At 41.6% G+C, this 21,246-nt stretch overlaps 1 protein-coding gene and 1 long non-coding RNA gene across 2 annotated transcripts in view; one reads left to right on the top strand and one right to left on the bottom strand.

Annotated features, from left to right (window-relative positions):
* The window catches only part of PIK3C2A (phosphatidylinositol-4-phosphate 3-kinase catalytic subunit type 2 alpha), an 83,334-nt gene extending 74,948 nt beyond the window's left edge, over positions 1 to 8,386 (bottom strand). The window contains exon 1 of the mRNA XM_037049981.1: positions 8,266 to 8,386. The gene's annotated coding sequence lies outside the window, so the exon portion shown is untranslated. The remainder of the gene's footprint in view (positions 1 to 8,265) is intronic.
* A 130-nt stretch (positions 8,387 to 8,516) lies between these two features.
* On the top strand, positions 8,517 to 10,502 carry LOC118989805 (uncharacterized). The gene is made up of 3 exons (XR_005067087.1): positions 8,517 to 8,763; positions 9,472 to 9,567; positions 9,804 to 10,502. It is a non-coding gene; the product is annotated as an uncharacterized LOC118989805 (long non-coding RNA).
* Positions 10,503 to 21,246: the final 10,744 nt, after the last annotated feature.

Here is a 21,246-nt window from a genome sequence, read left to right as displayed (position 1 = left end):
ACCAGATCAGGAAACAATTCTTCACTATAGAGCAGGGGTGTCAAAATCATTTTCACCAGGGGCCACATCAACCTCGCAGTTACCTTCAAAGGGCCGAAATAATTTTAGGACTGTATAAATGGAACTACTCCTTAACAGTTAAGGCACTGAAATCACATTTGGCCCTTTGAAGCCAAACACAAGGCTGATGTGGCCCCCGGTGAAAATGAGTTTGACACCCCTGCTGCAGTGTCTTCACTAACCTGTAAGTCACTTAAGAGCAGACAAAGATATCATATTTAAAATGACTATTTTAACCTAAGAGATACAATATTGTTAATCTGCTCTTGTTGCACTCATTTTCATTTAAAGTATTTGGAAGTCATCTCAACTGTGTCAAATGATAAGCCATTCATTTCCTTCTCTGAGAGAAGAAAACTATGTGTATATACTCTCAGAACTGTTTTTCAGAGCCACACAGTCCTTTTTGGTCAGACCAAAACACTCTTTTGAAGCACAAGTACTTGTAGGAAATACAGTTCAGTCTGGTGGTTGATGAGAAATACTGGACCTTGGGCTCAACAGCCCAATTTAGCTGGAGATGAATATTAGATGTTATCCATGTAACAGTGAAGACCTGAAACCGTGAGAGTAATGGAGGCTGCCTTGGGAGGATGTCAGGACAAAGAGGGGAAAGAGACAGGGAGAAATCATGAGGGCCACTAACACTTAAGGAAACAAAAGGTCAGAATCACTGGGAGGTATGAAGGGTGGTACTGGAGAACTGAGGGACAAGGCATTCTAAGAAGAAAGCAATCAGTACTGTCAGAAACTGCAAGGGGGGTGACAGAATGAGGATGGAAAGATACTCTAGATCTAAGAGCTCATTTGTGATTATTTTTAAAATAACTTTATTGGGATTTAATTCACTTATAAAATTCACCCACTTAAAGCACGCGTTTCAGTAGTTTTAAGTATATTCAGAGCTGTGCGGTCATCACCACTACCAAATTCCAAAACATTTCTATCACCCCCCCATGAAACCCTTCATCCATCAGCAGTCACTCCTCATTTCCCCTCCCCCACAGGCCCTCATTAGTGATTTCCAAAGAGGGGAATTTACACAAGTGTGAGAAACTGAAAACGGAAGGAATTACAAAGAACAAGGGCATATTATCCTTTCAATTTTTTGGCAGTGAAGAGAACTAGGAGAGAGTGAGTGGAGGAGGTGTCAGAAAGTGCTATTAAAAGCCCAGGGAAGGATTTCAGCATGTGGTAGGTTGAAGAGAAGGATCAGGGAACAAAGCCCGAAAGGGGCAAGAGCTAGGAGATAAACTATAGCTCAGATCCTGTGTGCAGCTGAGTAAGACAGAACCAAAGCACAGATGCAAGGGTCTCACTTGGTAAGGGAGACGCCTTAGGAGGCTGAGGTGATAAAGGTAAGAAACCACTAGCTCAATACCGAAAAACGGGTGGGGGAGGGAAGAAGAAACGGATGGTAGAAATCAGATTTACTTTTCCTTACCTAAACTTTCATAGAACTTTAAACATTTCTTCACTAGTAAGCCTTACTATTTTAAAATGAAGGTGATAAAAATTTAATAGAGAGATTTTTTCTCTTATTAGTCAGGGAAAAGATGAAATTGGAGCCATAACCCAGACATAAGAAACGAGTGCATCACAACAACAGCCAAGAGAACAGCCGCCCCCAGTTTCTCTCCACGTTTAAAGATGGATGAGCCCAGCCTGGCTCCCGATTCTTTAACCTCCACACCACACTTAGAATTATGCTTCGCCCAAGTACTACAAACAATTAATGAAAGGCTTAATTCTCCCATTTTGACAAAAAGCAGTGGCTGCACTGTGGTCTAATGAGCACTGGCAGTCGTGCTTCCGACCTGCAGCCCCCAGAAGCTACCTCCACACGTGAAGGATTCACAACCAGGGCGTTCATCCAGAGCAGCTTTCTGTATCTGCATATGTGTGTTTGTGCGTGTGTTTGGGAGGGAGACAAGAAAACGGGGGGAACACAGTCACAGCAAGGGGCTCCTGCTGAAAGACATTTTAGTGACAAAGCAGTTTTCAATCTAACTCAGAATCCCAACAGTAGTACTGCTTTGTGGAGATAATTGTTGAGCTTTGGACTGCTTTACTGTTCATTCATTTAACACGAATAGTTCAATATACTCTAACATCACCCATTTCCAACATGACAAGTAACAAAGCTTTTGTGCTCAATCTTTGGTATATGCCTCCATTCCAACTTGGATTACAGTCGGGAAAATAAAACTGGCGTTGCAACTGAGAATTCCCATCTAGGTAATACTAACGATGAAAAACTAATATGAGTACCTTTGGAATTATGCCCCCAAACTCCATCAATTTCTACATCTTGATTTCACATGACACCAATGGCATGAAATTGCTAGTTTCCTAGAACAGGGATAAGAGGAGAAAATGATGGACTCCAGCTCAAACATCACACCTCCCTCTGTGTAATCTCAAGCAAGCTCCTTTACCTGCTTTGTCTTAGTTTTCTCACCTGTAAGACACACATCACATGCCATAGTGTTGTACAGTTAAATAAAATGATATATAATGCCTACTGCATAATGGCCTTAAAAAATACACCTGTCCAATTATTGGAACAACCAAGTAATATGTTCCTACTGTTAAAAACTGCAGCTTCCTGCCAATAAGCACATGAAAAGATGCTCAAAATCACTCATTACTCATTAGGGAAATGCAAATCAAAACCACAGTGAAATACCACTTCACACCTACTGAAATGGCTATAATTTTTATAAAAAAGAAAAAGACAAATAAAATAACAAATGTTGACAAGAATGTGGAGAAACTGGAACCCTCATACTTTGCTGATGGGAATGTAAAATAGTAGTCATTCTGGTAAACACTTTGGTGTTTCCTCAAAAATTAAACAGAATTACCGTATGACGACTCCTAGATATATACCCAAAGGAATTAAAAACAGGGAGTTACAGACAGCATTTGAGATCTTGCTTCCCAGCATATCTCATCAGTTTAGTTCAAATAAACTCACAAAATTAAAAAAAAAAAAATGGGACTTACACACCTGTACACACATGAACAACAGCCTCCTTCACAATAGCGAAAAGGTGCTAACAACCCAAGTATCCATCAACAGAAGGATACACAAAATGTGGGATACTACCTACAATGGAATATTTATTCAACCATTAACAGGAATAAAGCTCTGATACATGCTGTAACATGTATGAAAACATTATACAAGGTTAAATAAGCCAGACACAAAAGGACAAATGTTGCATGATTCCACCTGTATGAAATATCTAGAATGGGTAAATTCATACTGACAGAAGGAAGATTAGCAGAAACCAGGAGCTGGAAAGGGGGAGAATGGGTAATTACAGCTAAGTGGGTAGAGTGTCTGTGTGGGATGATGAAATATTTTGGAAATTGCCCTGGCTGATGTGACTCCGTGGATCAAACGTTGGCCTGTGAACCAAGGGGTTGAAGGTTTGATTCCTGGTTAGGGCACATGCCTGGGTCGAGGGCCTGGTGCCCAGTCTGGTACGTGCAAGGGACAACCAATCGATGTTTCTCTCCCTACCTTTCTTTCTCCCCTTCCCACTTTCTAAAAATAAGAAAACTTAAAGTAAAGAGAATACAAAGAAAATCCATGTTAAAAAAGAGAAAAAGAAAAATGTTAGAAATAGATAGTGACGATGGTTGCTCAGCTTGTAAATATAATGTCACTGAGTTGTACACTTAAAAATAGTTAAAATAGCAAATTTCATATAGAATGTACAATAAAAGTCATCTTGACAAACCTTCACACAATTTTCCATCTCCAAAAACTTAATTCTAGAATCTTGTTTTTGACAATTAGCAAACATCAATAGTTCACATACATTTAAAAAAATAAAATAAAACAGGGGAAACTAGGTCTCTGTACTATTTTAATTTTTCTGTTATCTAAAACTGTTTTAAAAATTAGTTTAATTTTTTAAGGAAGCTTACTGAATCTCAAAATCATTATGCTAAGTGAAAGAAGCCAGACTCAAAAGGCTGTATATACTGTATGATGCCATTTTATGCGACATTCTGGAAAACCACAATTACAGGAACAACAAATATATCATTTGTTGCAAGAGACTAGAAAAAGGATGAGTAGAAGGGACTAATGACTCATCGTGGGTCAAAAAGGTCATAAGGGTCCCTTATGACGCACAAGGATCACAATGACACTTTTTGGAGTGATGGAAATATCCTGTGTCTTAATTGGAGTGGTAGTAGTTAAACACTGTTGCTATTTCTTGTAATTCATAAAGCAATATATCTAAAACACGTAAGTTTTATTGCAAGTAAATTAAATCTCAATAAATCTAATTTTTAAGAAATTGAAACAGTTACAGCATCATGTCATGCATTGCAACACAGGCAGAAATCCAGTCTGGTGTCATTGTGAGGTGTAATCAGATAAAACCAGGCTATGAAACCGGGAGGGAGCCAAAAAGCACCTTTCCCAGCTCAGCACTGTGATCTAAAAAAACACACACTAAACCAAAAAGAGGAGTCAGAACAGTTCTAACTTACATTAGGAACACACACAAAGTGACTTAATAAATCAGTTTGGTTACGGTTATTCATAGCACTATGGTTTTGTTTATAGGTATAATTAGGTCTCCTTTACTGCTTATCTTGGAGGGAAAACACATGCTTCACATAATTCCCAAAACTGCAAACAGAGCATTTGAAAAAGTATTTTCCTGTTCCCTAATTACACAGGTATTTTCCTAAGTCTGTCTATCTCTCCCATTAACATCCATGTTTTTCCCCACCTCGCAGGCAGATTTCTCTCCATTGTCTCCTTTCATTTTCTGCACCCTTTTATCTTGAAAGAGAATTCTGTCTTTGCTTTTTCCTCTCATTCCACAGCAGAATTTCAACAATACTTAATCTCTTCCTGCTTCTTCTGTTATTTCCTGAAGGTAAACTGCCAGTTTCTGTTTTTATAGGACAATACTTTTTTTAAAAAAAATAGGCTGCTTCAGTACTGCAAAATTCTTAACCAATTTTCTTAACACTGCCCATTCCTTTCTCTTCTTGTAGTCAAATTTCTTACCAAATTCGTACTCGGTTTCACAATGGGAACAAGCATTCCCCTGCTGCTCATTTACAGACACCGACCTCTCCTCCAGTCCTCCTAACTATGACTTCCATACTACTCAAGCCACCAGTTCACAGCCTGTGCAAAGATTTCCTGAGTCCTCCAAATAATATAAAATTGGACCCTTGGTCTCGAAATTCTTTATAACAGATATCTATTTACTCTCATCTCTTATCTCATCTATGTCCTGTCCTTATCTTTTCACACAAACTTTGCAAATCCTTCCTTAAACATATACTTTATTTTCTCTTATCTAAGTTTCCCCCCACGTTCTTCTCTGTGCACTGAAATAACTTTGTTCTTGACACCTCATCACTTTTTACTACAGCAACAGTTTATGATCTAAATTCGTTATTCAGAAATCTTGCCTCATTAACGCTCATCTATTTAAAAAGTACCCATACTATCCCTTAAGGGGTCTCTACTATACTATACCATTAACAAGTTTTTATAATTACATTCTGCTGTATGTATTGTAGTTGGTCTCTCCTAAGTGGAATATAAAACACCCTAAAGGCAGGAAGTACCCATCCTTTAATAAACACTCCAAAATCTGACAAATGCTATGTACCTAAACACTGAAGTACTATACAAAGAGATGCAATGAAAAAAATACTAGGCTTAGCATTGTAAGACATTATAAGTTCAATTAATGCCTCTAATGTATTATGCTCAATAAGTCACAAATGCACTAGGCCTCATTTTGCTCTTTAAGAAAATGAGAAAAATATTTTCCATGTTTACTCCACAGAAAATAATATCAGTGCAAGGAGAAAAGCACTCAATTTGAACACCATCTTCTTTGTCCAATGTACTCATTCCCTCTCCATTTGCCAGCCCAAGTGATCACATCCTTTTTAGTACTCCTTGGATCCACTACTGCCCATATAACCATACTGTTCCAATTTGTGTATTTGTCTCCCTACACAGACTGCAGAACTTCTTGAGCACAATCACTGTCTCATTCATTTTTCTATCCCTGGAACCCCTGTAATGCCAGGCATCCTTGCAAGGACGCTGAAAACAGCAAGATCGTTCAGAGGGTAAAGTTTTAGCCCTACTGAGGTACAACTAAACAATCAAATCATGTATTAAGTAAATGCACGGCACTAAAACATTCACCTTTATCATTTACCTGCCTTAAATTATTTTTGGAATATGGCAAATATATAATAAAATGGTAAATTTACATTATCAAAGCGACACAAGTTACAAAGCAAAGGGCTTTTGCACTGCTGCTCCGCAAAGTTTGGTCTGATGCTCTAGTAAGAACTCTTAGCTCTTGAAAAATCCAACACTCTCATTAAGTTCACTTCCTGAAGAATGTGCTTACTCAGTAAGAAAACCTTCTGCAAGATGAAAGAAAGATTCCTGGACATGAGAATTGATACTGCCATCTTCAATTAATTTAAAATTTTGGAACCACTCACGGCTAAGGGAGAAATAATCATGTTAATATACAGCTAACTACATAAAGTTATAGTTTCTAAAATTCCTAAATACAGGCATGCTAACTTTCATATTCTATAAAACGGAAAAAAACTGTGAAACCTACAGATGAACACATTAAAATATATGGCTTGCCAAGAAAAACTGCAAGCAACATGCGTAGAAAACGGCAGAGATTTTCATCAGAAAAAAAAATTGCTCCAGAATTTGTTAATTTTGGCAAAATAACTTGTGGAAGCTCTCTAAGTGCTTTGTATCTACATAAAATCACTTCTGAATTAAGATTGAGTTAAACAATAAAATCTCCCTGTTCTCATTCAGTCATAATGCTTTTCAGTACTCAAAGACTGTCTTTTTTTTTTTTTCAAAGACTGTCTTAATGTTAAGGAAGCAGTTATCTTAAACTGTATAGACCTCAACTAAGGCACTTGGTTCAATTTGCTACTGTGAATAAGAGCACCAACCCCAACTGCCTCAAGAGTCACCTGGTCTGACCACCACAAGCCAAAGACAAAGAGGTACAAAGTCTCTTCCAGAATCAATCAGTGTTCCTGGACCTCCTAGCCTGCAGTCTTTCCCTTTAAATCATGCCTTCACCACTTCTAATAATTACTTTCTTTTTTCTGCAACTCTTCTAATCTATGACGTTGATACTCCAATATATTAAACAAACTTCTCAGCCGGGCTTTTCTGCCTGACACCCACCTGAAAAGATTTTAGGATATCTCTTTAACAAATAATCGTGTTCAAAGAGGAAGGCCTCCTTCCTTACACTCAATTCAACGCCCACTTTCAAAAATATAATTACAACCTCAACTTCTATCAGGAGAATACAGGGAAAGAACTACTACAGGATCTTCCACGTTATCTCTAGACTTTCCTCCTCCTCACTTAGTTTTCTTCGAATTCACTTCCCTTTTCAATCCCTCCTCCCCACTCCCCCCCCAAAATTCCATAGCTAGAGAATCTCCTTTTTATAGCCAACCCATTTAATGAGGAAAATAAGTATGTACTGCTTTTATCTTCAATTATTTACTGTTCCTCGGTCACTCAGGAAGTTAATATGACCGCCCTCCCAGGAAGATGATGAGTTAAATACACACTGAAATAAGTCTTCCCCAAGCAAGTTGATTTACGGCAAAAAGGCAACCGCGGGGAAGTGGGATGAAAAAAAATCATTAGCCCCCAAAGCTCGAGATGGGAGGGTCAAGAAAGTGAAAAGGGAATGGAGAGAACAAAAAATAAGTGAGAAGTGCAACACACATTCGATGGACTTAATAATGTAATATTTTGTCAAGAAAATAGGACCGGGCATTGCGGCTGCAGTCCGGTCCCGCGGGACAAGGGGGTGGCTCCTCCTCCCCTTTGGGGACAAAACTAACCCCCAGCACCCCCGGCCCTGTCCCCGACAAGAGGGCCTGGTTGAGGCGCAGGCCCCTGCACCTTCGGCGGGGCAGTCGGCAACCGCCTGGGTGGAAGTAAGGCCCGGAGGGAGGTGAGTCGGGATGGAGCAACGCCAAGAGTACGTAAGGGATGGAGAGTCAGAGACTGGCACCCGTGGGACCGGGGGCCCGGACCAGGGACCCTTCCGTCCCTGAACCCCTAAAGCCCCTCGCTGGCCTTGCAGAGCTAGGTTCTAGGTACCGGCAACCACCACTCCTCACCTCAAGCTGCCTGAGTCTCCGTGTCTGTCACAACCCGAGCCACCGAAGCTGCCCCTATCCGAGCCATTTTCCGCTCAGCAGTCTCAGCCACCGCGCAGAGCTTCGGTGGACTCTGCAGCCAGCCAAGCATATACGTCACTTCCGGCCTAGAAGCTCCGCCTTCCACGCCCAGGGTTCTTGCGGATAGGCTGACTCAGTCGGCCTACCTGAAGTGGTGGGCGGGGTCTGGGCGCGTCCAGTGAGGCGCCAGCTGGGATGGTGGATGCTAGGGTCCAGCTCTCGCTTGGGGAGTGTCGAAAGAGCTCTGGAGGTCTCTCACTGCAGCCTCAGGCTAGGGGAGTGGGGCCTCCCTGGACTTTGGCTGGGCCTCCGAAGCGCCGCCAACCACTGAAGCGCTCTATTGTTTCCGTGCCCTCTCCGGGAACTCCGCGCTCGAGCCTCCATCCCAGCTTTGGCTCCCAGATTCTTGGTCTCCGCCTCTGGCCGCGCTGACCTGACGTTAGTTTATGATTGGAAGACTGAAAGAACAGGCGACTTAACAACAATCTTTCACTCCAACCAGCATTTACCGATTCCTCAACGCGCATCGGGTGCTGTAGGGAGTGTAGTTAGTGACCCATAATGTGGATCAGGTAAAGCGCTTTCCGAAGCGCTCACTTAATCTCCAGAAGAGAGTGGATGGAGTGGCTGGTCTGTGAGACGTTTAGAAGCAACTGTATTATTATCCCTTGTAGCTGTGGCTACCAAACCTTGTCCACTCGCTCTTCCTACTCCTAACTTCCCAGCCCCATCCAGGCACACACCCTTCCAGGCAGGCTTTACACACCCTAGAAGAATGTCCCTTAAGAATTCCCTTAGTTTCACACCATTGTTCTGCTTTATCTTCTCATCAAAGGAGGAATTTCTAGAATTGGCAGCCCCTTCTTAAGATTAAAAGGAGAGAAGAAACCAGTTTCACTTGCGGCTGGTTTCCTAGCTTCTGCTTTTGAACTGAGTGTGCCTTCAGAAAATAAGGAAGGGGCCTCGAGAGGACACTGTGTCTTGGGGGAAGATTAACTTTGACCGACTTGTATTTTTTTCTACTTTTCTTATGAGAAATATTTTCCTGGGTTCCAGCAGCAGAGCACCCTTGCTTGAGTTCTTTGTTGCAGTTCCAAATTCATTATTTTCTCATGGTTCTTATTTTTTTAATATTTGTTTTTTTAGAGAGAGGGAAAGAGAGGGAGAGAAACGTCCATGCGAAGGCGAATCAACTGGTTGCCTCTCACAAGCACCTGGACCAAGACCAAACCTGAAAACCAGGTATGTGCCCTGACTGGGAATCAAACCCGCTGGTGGTCCTTTCCTTTTGAGAGGCAGTCCCTTAGGAACTGGTCATTTGTGGCCACCATAGCTTAATGTCCTTGTATCCTAGCCTGTGTGCTTTATTGGGCCAGTTGGGGTGGGAAGGCCCTGTGGAGTTTGGAGAGCTGGCAGGACTGGCAGCAGCGCACCCTGAGAAGAAAGTGCATTACATCCAACTGCTTCTTTCCCCACAGCTCCTGGATGTACTTGTAAACACCTGTCTTGGCTTACCTGATGGCTCTGACCAGATGGAAAGGAGAGACCAATCTGGCACTTTTTTAAAGTGACATTAGTATACCTTGGCAATAGTTTAAGATGTCTTCTTTCAATAATGTCAGCTCATAAGCTCCTTCATTTAATTTGAGCCCAGCTTAAATGTACTGTGACACATGAAAAAAGTAACAACTGAAAAATAGGTTTTGCCAGGGAGCTTTAAAGAACCAAGTGGCTGTTTTGGATTTCCCATAGTCCTGACTATTCATTTAATTTACAAATATCATCTACCCATACACTATACCTTAGGAGGTTTTATTGTTTATTTTACAATGCTATCCATGAAATTTAACATAAAAGAAATATTTTGAGCTGTTCCAGAGATCCTTCTAGAGCACCACCGTTATTCCTACATATATTGAGATTTTAACCCTTAAAAATCTCAATTTTTAACAAAAACTAAGAAGTTAAATTTATGAAGACATTTTAAAATCTTTGTAAATATAGGCTCTTTTACTGGCAATACATTTCATAATTTTAGAAACATGCTTTTTCAACAAAATACAAGAAATTTCATTAACAAATAAGCCAAAAGTTGGAAAACCTATGTTCAATGATTAATGTTTTTTTTGTAAACCCAGGTAAAATAAAGACATGTCTGTTTTACTTAAACCAACAAACTTGTTAGGTTTTTTTAAAGATTTTATTTATTTATCTTTAGAGGGGAAGGGAAGAGAAATATCAATGTATGGTTGATATTTCTCATAGAGAGGGAGAGAAATATCAATGTATGGTTTCCTCTCATGTGTCCCCTGCTGGGAACTGGCCTGCAACCCAGGCATGTGCCCTGACTAGGAATTGAACCGTGATCCTTTGGTTTGCAGGCCCTACACCAGCCAGGGCTTAAATTATCTTTTTATTTATTAAGCATTAATCTTAGATCACATGAATTGAAGAGCATTTAGGCCCTGGCCAGAGAAGTTAGCTGGTTAGAGCTACATCCCAATACACTAAGTTTGTGGGTTCATCCCTGGTCAAGACATTTTCAAGAATCAACCAATAAATGTATAAATAAGTAGAACAACAAATCAGTGTTTCTCCCCTACTTTCTCTCTATCTCTAAAATCAATAAATTTAAAAAAGAAAAGAAAAGCATTTAAATTAGTTTCTATATTTCTGAGATTTCAGAATACCCAAATTTTTATAAGTGCTTGCCTTTGAATTAATTTTAACAAAATGATCTAGAGGTAGAAAATTTTTTCACATTTAAAACATGCATATATAATATAAATGAATCAACAAACAAATGTTGGAGAAAATGTGGGGAAAAGGGAACCCTAGTACACTGTTGGTGGGAATGCAGACTGGTGCAGCCACTGTGGAAAACCGTATGGGATTTCCTCAGAAAACTAAAAATGGAACTGCCTTTTGACCCAGCAATTCTGCTGCTGGGACTATACCCTAAGAGCCCTGAAACACCAATCCAAAAGAACTTATGTACCCCAACGTTCATAGCACAATTTACAATAGCCAAGTGCTGGAAGCAACCTAAGTGCCCATCAACAAATGAGTGGATCAAAAAACTATGGCATGTTTACACAGTGGAATTCTACACAGCAGAGAGAAAGGAGCTTATACCCTTTGCTACAGCATGGATGGAACTGGAGAGTATTATGCTAAGTGAAATAAACCAGGCAGTGAGGGACAAGTACCATATGATCTCACCTTTAACTGGAACATAATCAACAACAACAAAAACAAACAAACAAAATAAAACTAGAATCTTTGAAATTAAGAACAATCTAACAATAGCCAGAGGGGATGGGGGAGGGGACAGTGGGGAGAAGTGTTTTCAGGAACTACTATAAAGAAGTGTTTTCAGGCATGCCTTTTGACCCAGCAATTCCACTGTTAGAAGTATATCCTAAGAACCCTGAAGCACCAATCCAAAAGAACCTATGCACCCCGATGTTCATAGCAGCACAGTTTACGATAGCCCAGAGTTGGAAGCAACCTAGATGCCCATCGGTCAATGACTGGATCAAAAAACTATGGTACATTTATACAATGGAATTCTATGCTGCAGAAAGGAAGAAGGAGCTCCTACCCTTTGCAACATGGATGGAACTGGAAAGCATTATGCGGAGCGAAATAAGCCAGGTGATGAAAGACAAATACCATATGATATCACCATTAACAGGAACCTAAACAACAAAACAAACAAGGAAGCAAAATATGACCAAAGACACTCAAATACGGAACAGGCTGACAGGGTCCAGAGGGGAGAGGGGAGAGAATCATAGGGGAAAAGGGATGGACTCACATGAACAAGTATAAAGGACACATGGACAATAATTAAGGTGGGGGAAGGAAATGGGAGGGAGGTGGGGAGCACTTGGGGGGGAGGGCAGGGAATACAAGACAGAAAACTGTACTTGAACAAGAATTAAATTTAAAAAAAAAAAGAAGTGTTTTCAGGAACTACTAAAAAACCAAGGGGGAGGGTGGAAGCAAGAGAGGGAGGTGGGTTTGGAGGGGGTTGGGGGAGGGGTGGGGAGAAAATACAGACAACTATAATTGAACAACAATAAAATAATTTAAATGTTTAAAAATGCATATAGAAGCAAACATAGACAAACATGTCAAACAGGCCTTTTAGCCATGAGAAAAACTGTAGCTTATAAAAGAACAGTTGGATCTGAATTTTGCCCTGGAGGCATTTACAATTTCTATCTGTTCTTGATCAGTCAAGTCTTAAATAAACTTCCCCCTTTTAAGATAAGGATAGCCATTTCTAATACTTCAAAGAATTGACATCTAAATGACACCATAGGTTGATCTATGTATCCAAATCCTCCTTTTGAAGCTTCAAGAGACCAACTAAATATATGTGTTTCATTCATTCTGCCTAATTTTATTTAATTTTTTAAACAGGGACTTTTCTTATTTTTTTAAAGATTTTATTTATTTCTTTTTTACAGAGAGGGGAAGGAAGGGAGAAGGAGAGGGGGAGAAACATCAATGTGCAAGAGATACATCAATCGGTTGCCTCTCATATGCCCCCACAACCCAGGGCCCACAACCCAAGCGTGCACCCTGATTGGGAATCAAACCAGCACCTTTTAGTTTGCAGGCCAGCACTCAATCCACTGAGCCACACCAGCCAAGGCATTCTGCCTGATTTTATAGCTGGCTTTTTCTAATTGTGCACATAAGAGATTAAAAGTATCAAAGGATCCTCATTTTGGACATCTTAGTATCAATGGGGGCTGAGTGTTGTGCGGCTTGTCAGTATCAAAGGCACAATTCCCCATTTTAATTTTAAATTTTTCTTTGAGATCTGTTGAGTCTGAACAAACTTCTAGGGAACTTCTGTGCACATCTGTATATGAGCTAAATGTAGTGGCTATCCCTATAGGCCTGCTTCATGCCCTAGAGGAAATTTTTCTGCAGGCAACCCCACAGATTCTTAGTCACCTAAGAATACCTGAGCAAAGGCCAGAAAGAGCCTACCTGATGCTGATACAAGTAGACCTGATCTGGCAGGAGGAAGCTACGTGAGGTAAACAAGCTAGCACAGCGCATGACAGTTTTCCCTAACTGCAGGCAGAGACGTGACAAGGAGGAGCCTTGCACGGAGCATGCGTGAGGCCAATAAATTGTTTGGATAAGAGAAAAGCCCTCTATTCACTTCTGGTACATGGTGGAAGGGGGAGGTGCTGTGCTGGGAAAAACCTGTCATTCTAGCTTGGGAAAAGGACAGGATTGGCTGGGGAGGTGGACTCTTTCCTGTGCATGGGAGTTTGAGCCAGGAGACTTAAACCAAGGGAAAGGAGAAATGTGTGCTTCTTTCTCTCTGGGACCCATGGAATGGGCATGCGGGCCAGCTTTGTGGGACCAGCCCTGGAAGACATGTGGCTGGACATCAGGTGCCGGGCCCTGTAGCTGGCATGACGGAGTCCCCACTTGGCTGGCCACAGCAGTTGGCAGCAGCTCTTGGCTCCCAGCACAGGAAGCAGAAGTAGCAGCATGGCTGCACAGGCCCCACATGCAGACTCCATTAAGAAGCCTGAAGCCAGCTGCAACCAGGAACAAGCCTCCTGGATGGTTGTGCTGCCTGCGGTTCCCAAAGGACAGTATTTTTACATGGGAGAAGGAACTCAGCACAGCCTTGGACTGGTGTGGCAGCAAGTGGTCGGGTTTCCTCTGAGTGTTCTAGAGGGGATGGTCTCTGGGGCCTGCCATTCTTCCAAATTGTGCAGCTTTTAAATAAAAGACTTCTTTACTTTTCTCACCAAACCTCTGCCTCCAGATTTTGCCTATGGGTGGTGGTGGAATAGTGAAACCTCACTTTCTATTTGGTAACTGCACTGGAACCGTGACACTTCCCAAGACATGGGCCCTTCTTGTAGGCGAACCCATTACAAGGGCCATGCCCTTCACAGTGAAAAGAGAACTCTCCCCAGGGTCCCCTCCAGTTTCCTTCGAACTGGTTGCATGGGTGCACTGGATGCCTCGAGGCACCCATTTCTGCCACTCCAGATTCGGGGGTCTGAACAACCATTGTCACTCCATTAGCTAGTTGGGTGGGGAAGCAAGTGTCCTTTCTCTTCCACCACTAAAGAGAGTTCTCTCTCCTTTAACCAGCCAAGATTTTGTTTAAATTCTCCATAAGCAATCCAATTAAAAAGGTGAAATTAAAAGCAACAACTCCTTTTTCCCCCTTCCCTGGGTTATTTCAACTTTTATCCACCTCAAGGATTTTCTAAGAACAACTCGAATTAAGTCATGGACCTGTTACTTAAAGCAAGAAGGCCCAAGATCCCAAGAAAAGACTTATCAAGTTCATTCTATGCAAAGTGGGGAGCCAGTGGGGCACAATGGGCCCATGCTTGTACCTAGCACTACGTCTGGGTCCACAAGGTGGTGCTAGGGGACTCCTTTAAAATCCCGTTGGCTATGCCAAGTAAATATCAATGTAAGAAATGTCCAAATCTGTAGAAAGTTTTAATAAGAGTTTATTTGTGCCAAGAAGCAAGATATCAAATACTTCCAGAGGATGACAGTTTCATAGCTTCTTTTATACATTTGAAATTAAGGAGGAAACTAAGAAACATTATGTGAAGGTGGGAGAAAGCAAGGTAAAGATTGGATTGGAATTAAAGGATAGTTAACATAGTTATGTGCTTTCTTGCTTATTGCAAAGGTGTTTTTAACCTAGATGCTCAAAAACAATGGACAGGGCTTGCTTCAGGCAAAGGTAAACCTTTTACTGAGGAAGTTATGTGCCTGGGACATGCCAGACTCCCTACCATTGCTAATAGGACAAAGGTCTCAAGGTCTGGGAGAGTCTAGGTCTACCCAAGGTCTAACCAAGGTCTGGGGCATTATTCTTGCTAAATGTAAAAATGTCACACAGTATTTTGCAGAAGCAGCTGTAAACAGGATGAGCTTGCTAGGAATCCAACTGGATAAGTATAGCCAACTGAAAAGAAGAAATCAACCTGTAATTAAACAAATAGTATATTTAAGCAATGGATAAGCCTCCCTTGAAGGAGACAGAGCTTTTGATATGAATCCCCTGTCTACTCTACTTGCTGCAAGTAAATAAAACTACCTAACAACAACCATGTCTCATTCATGAATGGAACACCCTAAGCAGTGAACCCCTTGAGTCTGCTAACACCATGACCTGCCCAGTTAAGAATTTATGATCAGATCACCCTGTGAGGCTACTTTCTGGAGAACCCCTTTTTCATCCACAATACTTCAATCCTAAGATTTAAAGGGAAAGGAAAGAATTGAGGAGGAGGTATTTTATATACTTTTTTAAAGATTTTATTTCTTTATATTTAGAGAGGGGAAGGGAGGGAGCCAGAGATGGAGAGGAATATTATTGTATGAGATATCAGTTGCCTCTCACATTCCCCTAGTCTGGGACCTGGCCTGCAACTCAGGCATGTGCCCTGACTGGGAATTGAACTGGCAATCTCTCCATTAACAGGCTGGCACTCAATGCACTGAGCCACACCAGCCAGGGCAAGTATTACATTTTCAAGTGTTCTAACCCTAACCTCTCTCAGAGAACTTTACAGCAGCACAAATATTTACGAACTTTTTCTAGTACCAAATGAGAAATGGGCAATTTTGTTCTACCTAAGGTAAAAATAGTGGCTGACATTTATTTAGCATTTGCTAAGGCTAGGCCCTATCCTTGATGCCTTACACCTCATAGAATCAATCCTTCAGACAACCTTATAATACTATACCATCATTATACCCTTATTTCATAGCTGAGGAATTAGAGGGATGGAGAGCCTAAGTAATTTGCCCAAAGTCACACAGCTACTACGTAGTACAGCTGGGATCCAAACCTGGCTCAGAGCAAATGTGCCATGCTCATTTTTATTTTAAAGAAGTTTTTTAAAAGTAAGATAAGAGTTATTTATTTAATTATTTTTAAGATTTTATTTATTTATCTTTAGAAGGGAAGGGAAGAAGAGAGGGAGGGAAATATCACTGTATGGTTGCCTCTCGTGTGTCTCCTGCTGGGAACTGGCCTGCAATCCAGGCATGTGCCCTGACTGGGAATCGAACCATGATCCATTGGTTCACAGGCCTGTGCTCAATCCACTGAGCTACACCAGTCAGGGCCTTTTTAAAAAAATTTTTTATTAATTTTTTAATTGATTTTAGAGAGAGAAGGAAGGAGAGAAAGAGAAACACTGGTTCATTGTTCCACTTATTTGTGCATCTATTGTATGTGATCCAACCAGGAATTGAATCTGCAACCTCGGTGTATTGGTACAATGTTCAAATGAACTGAGCTACACTGCCAGGGTGACCCACGTTCTTTCAACTTCACACTGCCCTCAACAGGTCAAGGAGATTTTAACAGCAAGAAAGTAGCTACAAAAGGACATTAAGAAGTAGACCTATCCCTCTCTTTCCTTTCCCAATGCCATATCCCCACCTCAGTCGGAGAACTCTTCTGGGTCCTATAGCACACAACTTAAAAGCTGTGGTCTCTACATCCTGGAGACCATTATCTAAGGTAGATAACAGCATACTGGAGAGATGGCACTTAGAGCATTAAATGTGTAGATGATGAAATGATGTGAAGTTTCTAGAAGGAATAGGAAATGTCTGTCTTGTAATTCATTTTGGAAAAAAGAATTAAAAAGTACCGAGCCCCTATTTTCTATGTCAGGCATTATGGTCTGTGCTGGGGACACAGTAGTGAACAAGACAACATGTTCTTGCCCTCATAAAGCTTAGAGTCCAACAGGGGAGACAAAAAAATATTAGACAATTAAACCATCACTTAATCCCATTTTGTGATAAGGGGGATGAGGAAACTACAGGGTTATTTTATTTTTAACGCAGGCAGAACGGCCTTCCCTGAAGACGTGATATTGAGCTGAGATCCAAAGGGTGAGTAGAAATTAAGTGAAGATGAGGGAAAAAGCATCCCAGGCAAAGCGAACCGTGTGCAAAGACACTGAGGTTGGAAGGAGTGTAGCTCAACTGAAGAACCGAAAGGCCCATGTTGCTGTTGTACTAGGAACAAGGGGGGAACTGGCTGCCGTGGTGAGGCCGTGGCAGGTCATGCCGTGCCTGGAGGCTGTATTTACGAGTTGGGTCTTTAGCCTATGAACTCTTGAAAGAACAAGAGTGTGCAAGAGGAAGCACCCCTGGACAAAAGCCACAGTCTCTTTGTAACCTAATCTTAGAAGTGACATCTCATCCCTTCTGCCTAACTCTTTTCATTAGAAGTGAGTCCACAAGTCCAGTCCATGTTCAAGGGGAGGGGAAGACACAAAGGTGAGAAATATGCAAAGGTTTGAATACTGGCAGGTGGGGGGTTTTATGGGCCATTCTGGAGTATACTTAACACAGACGTTTTCACAGAGGAGGCAGCACTTCAAGTGGTTATATTGTAGTTTTTCAGGAGCATCTCAGGAGGAAGGACATTCCAGGAAGAGAAAGGGGTGTGTGCAAAGAGACAGAGGTATGAAAGAATTGCATGTGTTCAGGGGTCTGTTGTTGGCCATTGTATGACCAGGTGAGGGGGGGCTTGGGAAATATCACTGATTCAGCTGAGAAAACATGGAAGAGGTAAAATGTCATTGGTTGAAAGATGATAAATTTACTTTTATGAGTTCTACCAATATTCTTGCATCTTTGTGAAAAAACACTAGGATATTCATTGAAGTATTATTGTATTAATTTACTAGGGCTGCCATAACAAAGTACCCCAAACTGAGTGGTTTAAACTATAAATTTGTTGTCTCTTAGTACTTGAAGCTGGGAGTCAGATCCATGTGTTGGCAGGATTGGTTCCTTGTGATAGCTGTGAGGGAAGTGTCTGCTCTAGGCCTCTCTCTTTCTCATAGCTGTTTCCTCCTATGTCTTCACGTCTTCTTCCCTGCTAAGTGTTTCTGTCTAAATTTCTTCTTCTTATAAGGACACCAGTCATTTGGGGTTAAGCCTCAGCATGATTTCATTTTAACCTGGTTGCAACAACCCTATATCTTCAAATAAGGTCCCATTCCGATATATCAAGAGTTGAGACTTCAACATATGAACTTCAGGAGTAACATAATTTAACTTGTAAAAATGATATCGTAGGGAAAGGGTAAAAGCAACCTAAATTTCCTTTTATTTATTTTTTAGAGAGAAAGAAAGGGAGGGAGAGAGAGAAACATCAATGTGTGGTTGTCTCTTGAGTGCCCCCTACTGGGGACCTGGCCTACAACCCAGGCATGTGCCCCAATGACTTGGGTTTTTTTTTCTAAGATTTTATCTATTTATTTTTAAAGATTTAATTTATTTATTTTTAGACAGAGGGGAAGGGAGGGAGAAAGAGAGGCAGAGAAACATCAGTGTGTGGTTGCCTCTCACATGGCCCGCACTGGGGACCCAGCCCACAACCCAGGCCGTGCTCCTTTACTGGGAATCGAACCAGCCTTTGTGCCCGAGTTCAACCCACTGAGCTACACCAGCAGGGACTGACTGGGGTTGAACTGATGACCCTTTGATTTGCAGACTGAAGCTCAATTCACTGAGACACACCAGCCATGGCAAAATTTCTGTCAGTAGAAAATGGGTTAAATACATAATGGAATATCATACAATGGGAAGTGGAGTCCTATACAGCTGTTAAAAATATGTACTGATAAGGAAAAATCTCCAATATGGACTAATATGCAGTATATTCTGTTAAAGAAACAAGCCAGGTTGCCAAATAATCTGTGGACTGTTGATATTTATGTTTTTAAAACATGAAGTATAGCCCTGGCTGGCGTAGCTCAGTGGTTTGAGCGCGGGCCTGTGAACCACACAATCGCGGTTCGATTTCCAGTCAGGACACATGCCTGGGTTGCAGGCCAGTTCCCAGCAGGGGACTCACGAGAGGCAACCATACATTGATACTTCTCTCCTTCTCTCCTTCCCTTCCCCTCTAAAGATAAATAAATAAAATCTTTAAAAAAATAAAAAATAAAATAAAAAATGAAGTATAGCCCTGGCTGGTGTAGCTCAGTGGATTGAGCACTGGCCTGTGAACCACACAATCGCGGTTCGATTCCCAGTCAGGACACATGCCTGGGTACAGGCCAGTTCCCAGCAGGGGACCCACAAGAGGCAACCATACAGTGATATTTCCCTCCCTCTCTCCTTCCCTTCCCCTCTAAAGATAAATAAATTAAAATCTTTAAAAAATGAAGTATGTTTAACAGGACAGGATACCTCTGTAAGGCTACACAAGAAATTGATAGCAGCGGCCTTGTCTATAAGGAGGACCTGGAAGACTGGGGTCAGCAGCAGGAGGGAACCTTCCTTTGACTATGTAGTCCTTTTCTGCAGGTTGAGTGTGTTACCAGGAGCATGTCACACTTTCAAATTAAAAAAGAAAATAATGTTAAGAGAGTTTAGTCATTTGTATTTAGAATGTGCTGGTGCCAATACATTTTGATTAGAAACTGAATATGTTTTGATGATTAAAAGATAAAAAACAAGTCATGTTGGGGAAGGGGATGATATAAAACAGCTCCACAGTGATGTGAGGAAAGATGGGGTCCTGATGATGTGTCCTGTTACAAACCTGCTGTAAAGTTGTGGTGAGGTGTATGAGTTATCAGTCTGTTGTGGATAGGGAGAGAGGAACCCGAGTCAGGGGGGCATTTCTTCCCAGCTTTGGTTTGTATCTTCCTGGCAAGAGAATAAATAATTCAAGCAAGAGACAAACACACATAGTGGAAATGAAGTAGCAAGTTTATTTGTGAAACACATATAAGCATAGAGCTGCAAGCAGGTGCCCAGCACGTCTAAATGCCCCACATACAGAGGAGAGAGAGTTGTTAGTAAGTTTGTGAGTTTGTCTATACACTTTTTCGGAGGCTACATGTGGGTATTTAGCTAATCTAAGTATGCCGAGGATTGGAGCTCGGGGGTTATATACCTCAGCTGGCTTCTAGTTTCCCCCTCCTTCCCCCTTGGGAATAATGTACAGCTACAAAGGCTTTCTTTCTCAGTTGGTAAAGGCTCTTTGTCTTAGTGAAATTGTTACAGAAGCTCCTTTCCCAGGGTAGGCCCCTCTCTTCCCCCTGTGCTACTCCTGCTCGTGATGTTCAGAACGCGCTGCAATCTTAGTAAGATTGTTACAGGAGCCCCTTTTCTCAGCGCAGTCTCAAGGACTCTCCCCTCCTCCTGTGCTATTTTGCTTGCTCATAACACTTGGCAGTCTTATCAAGCCGAGCTCAGGACTGCTGAGTGAATTGGTGAGACAAGTCTTTCTTTTGCTTCCAGCCTCCTATACTAAGTTCTTTGTTAAATTGTAGTGTCAATGGCCCTACCTTTATTTACCCTCTGGCTGCTCATTCCTAGCTGCTACCTAGCAAGTCCATTCAAAGACCTGTGTCCAGGATTTTCTAGCACAATTTTACCATTAGATTTAGGTGGGTTTCACAAGCATTGATTGAGATCAGCCAGGAACTGGGTTGGGTACATGGCAAACAAAATGAATACAATCTGCCCCTGCCATTGGAAAGCTTATGGCAGAAAAAAACCCGAAGACAGAACAGGGAAAAAACAAGAGATGCACAAATAGAAAGTGTCGGTCACTACACTGTGTTAAAAGCTACGGTAAAAATTGAGCACCAAGTGACAACAAAGGAGCAACCAGCCCCACTGGAAGGGAGGGTGGGGCCAGAGGGGCTTCCCGGAGGAAGCGGCCCTGAACAATGAGTAGGGGTTGGTTGGGTAAGGGTGGCAACTGCTCCAGCCGGAAGGAAAAGCATGAGCACAGGTAGAGAGGCCTCAAAATGGCTTGGGTATCTGGGGATATAAGGATTTTAAATATCTCCAATAAAGACAATTATTTAAGTAGGTGGCCGAAGCTTTTTAAATCTGTAGAGCTCCATA

Source organism: Sturnira hondurensis, unplaced genomic scaffold (genome assembly GCF_014824575.4).
Source record: "Sturnira hondurensis isolate 20B ecotype Veracruz unplaced genomic scaffold, ASM1482457v3 Scaffold0006505, whole genome shotgun sequence".
Taxonomy (NCBI): Eukaryota; Metazoa; Chordata; class Mammalia; order Chiroptera; family Phyllostomidae; genus Sturnira; species Sturnira hondurensis.
Note: the sequence above shows the minus strand (reverse complement) of the source record. Positions and strands in the feature narration are given on the sequence as shown.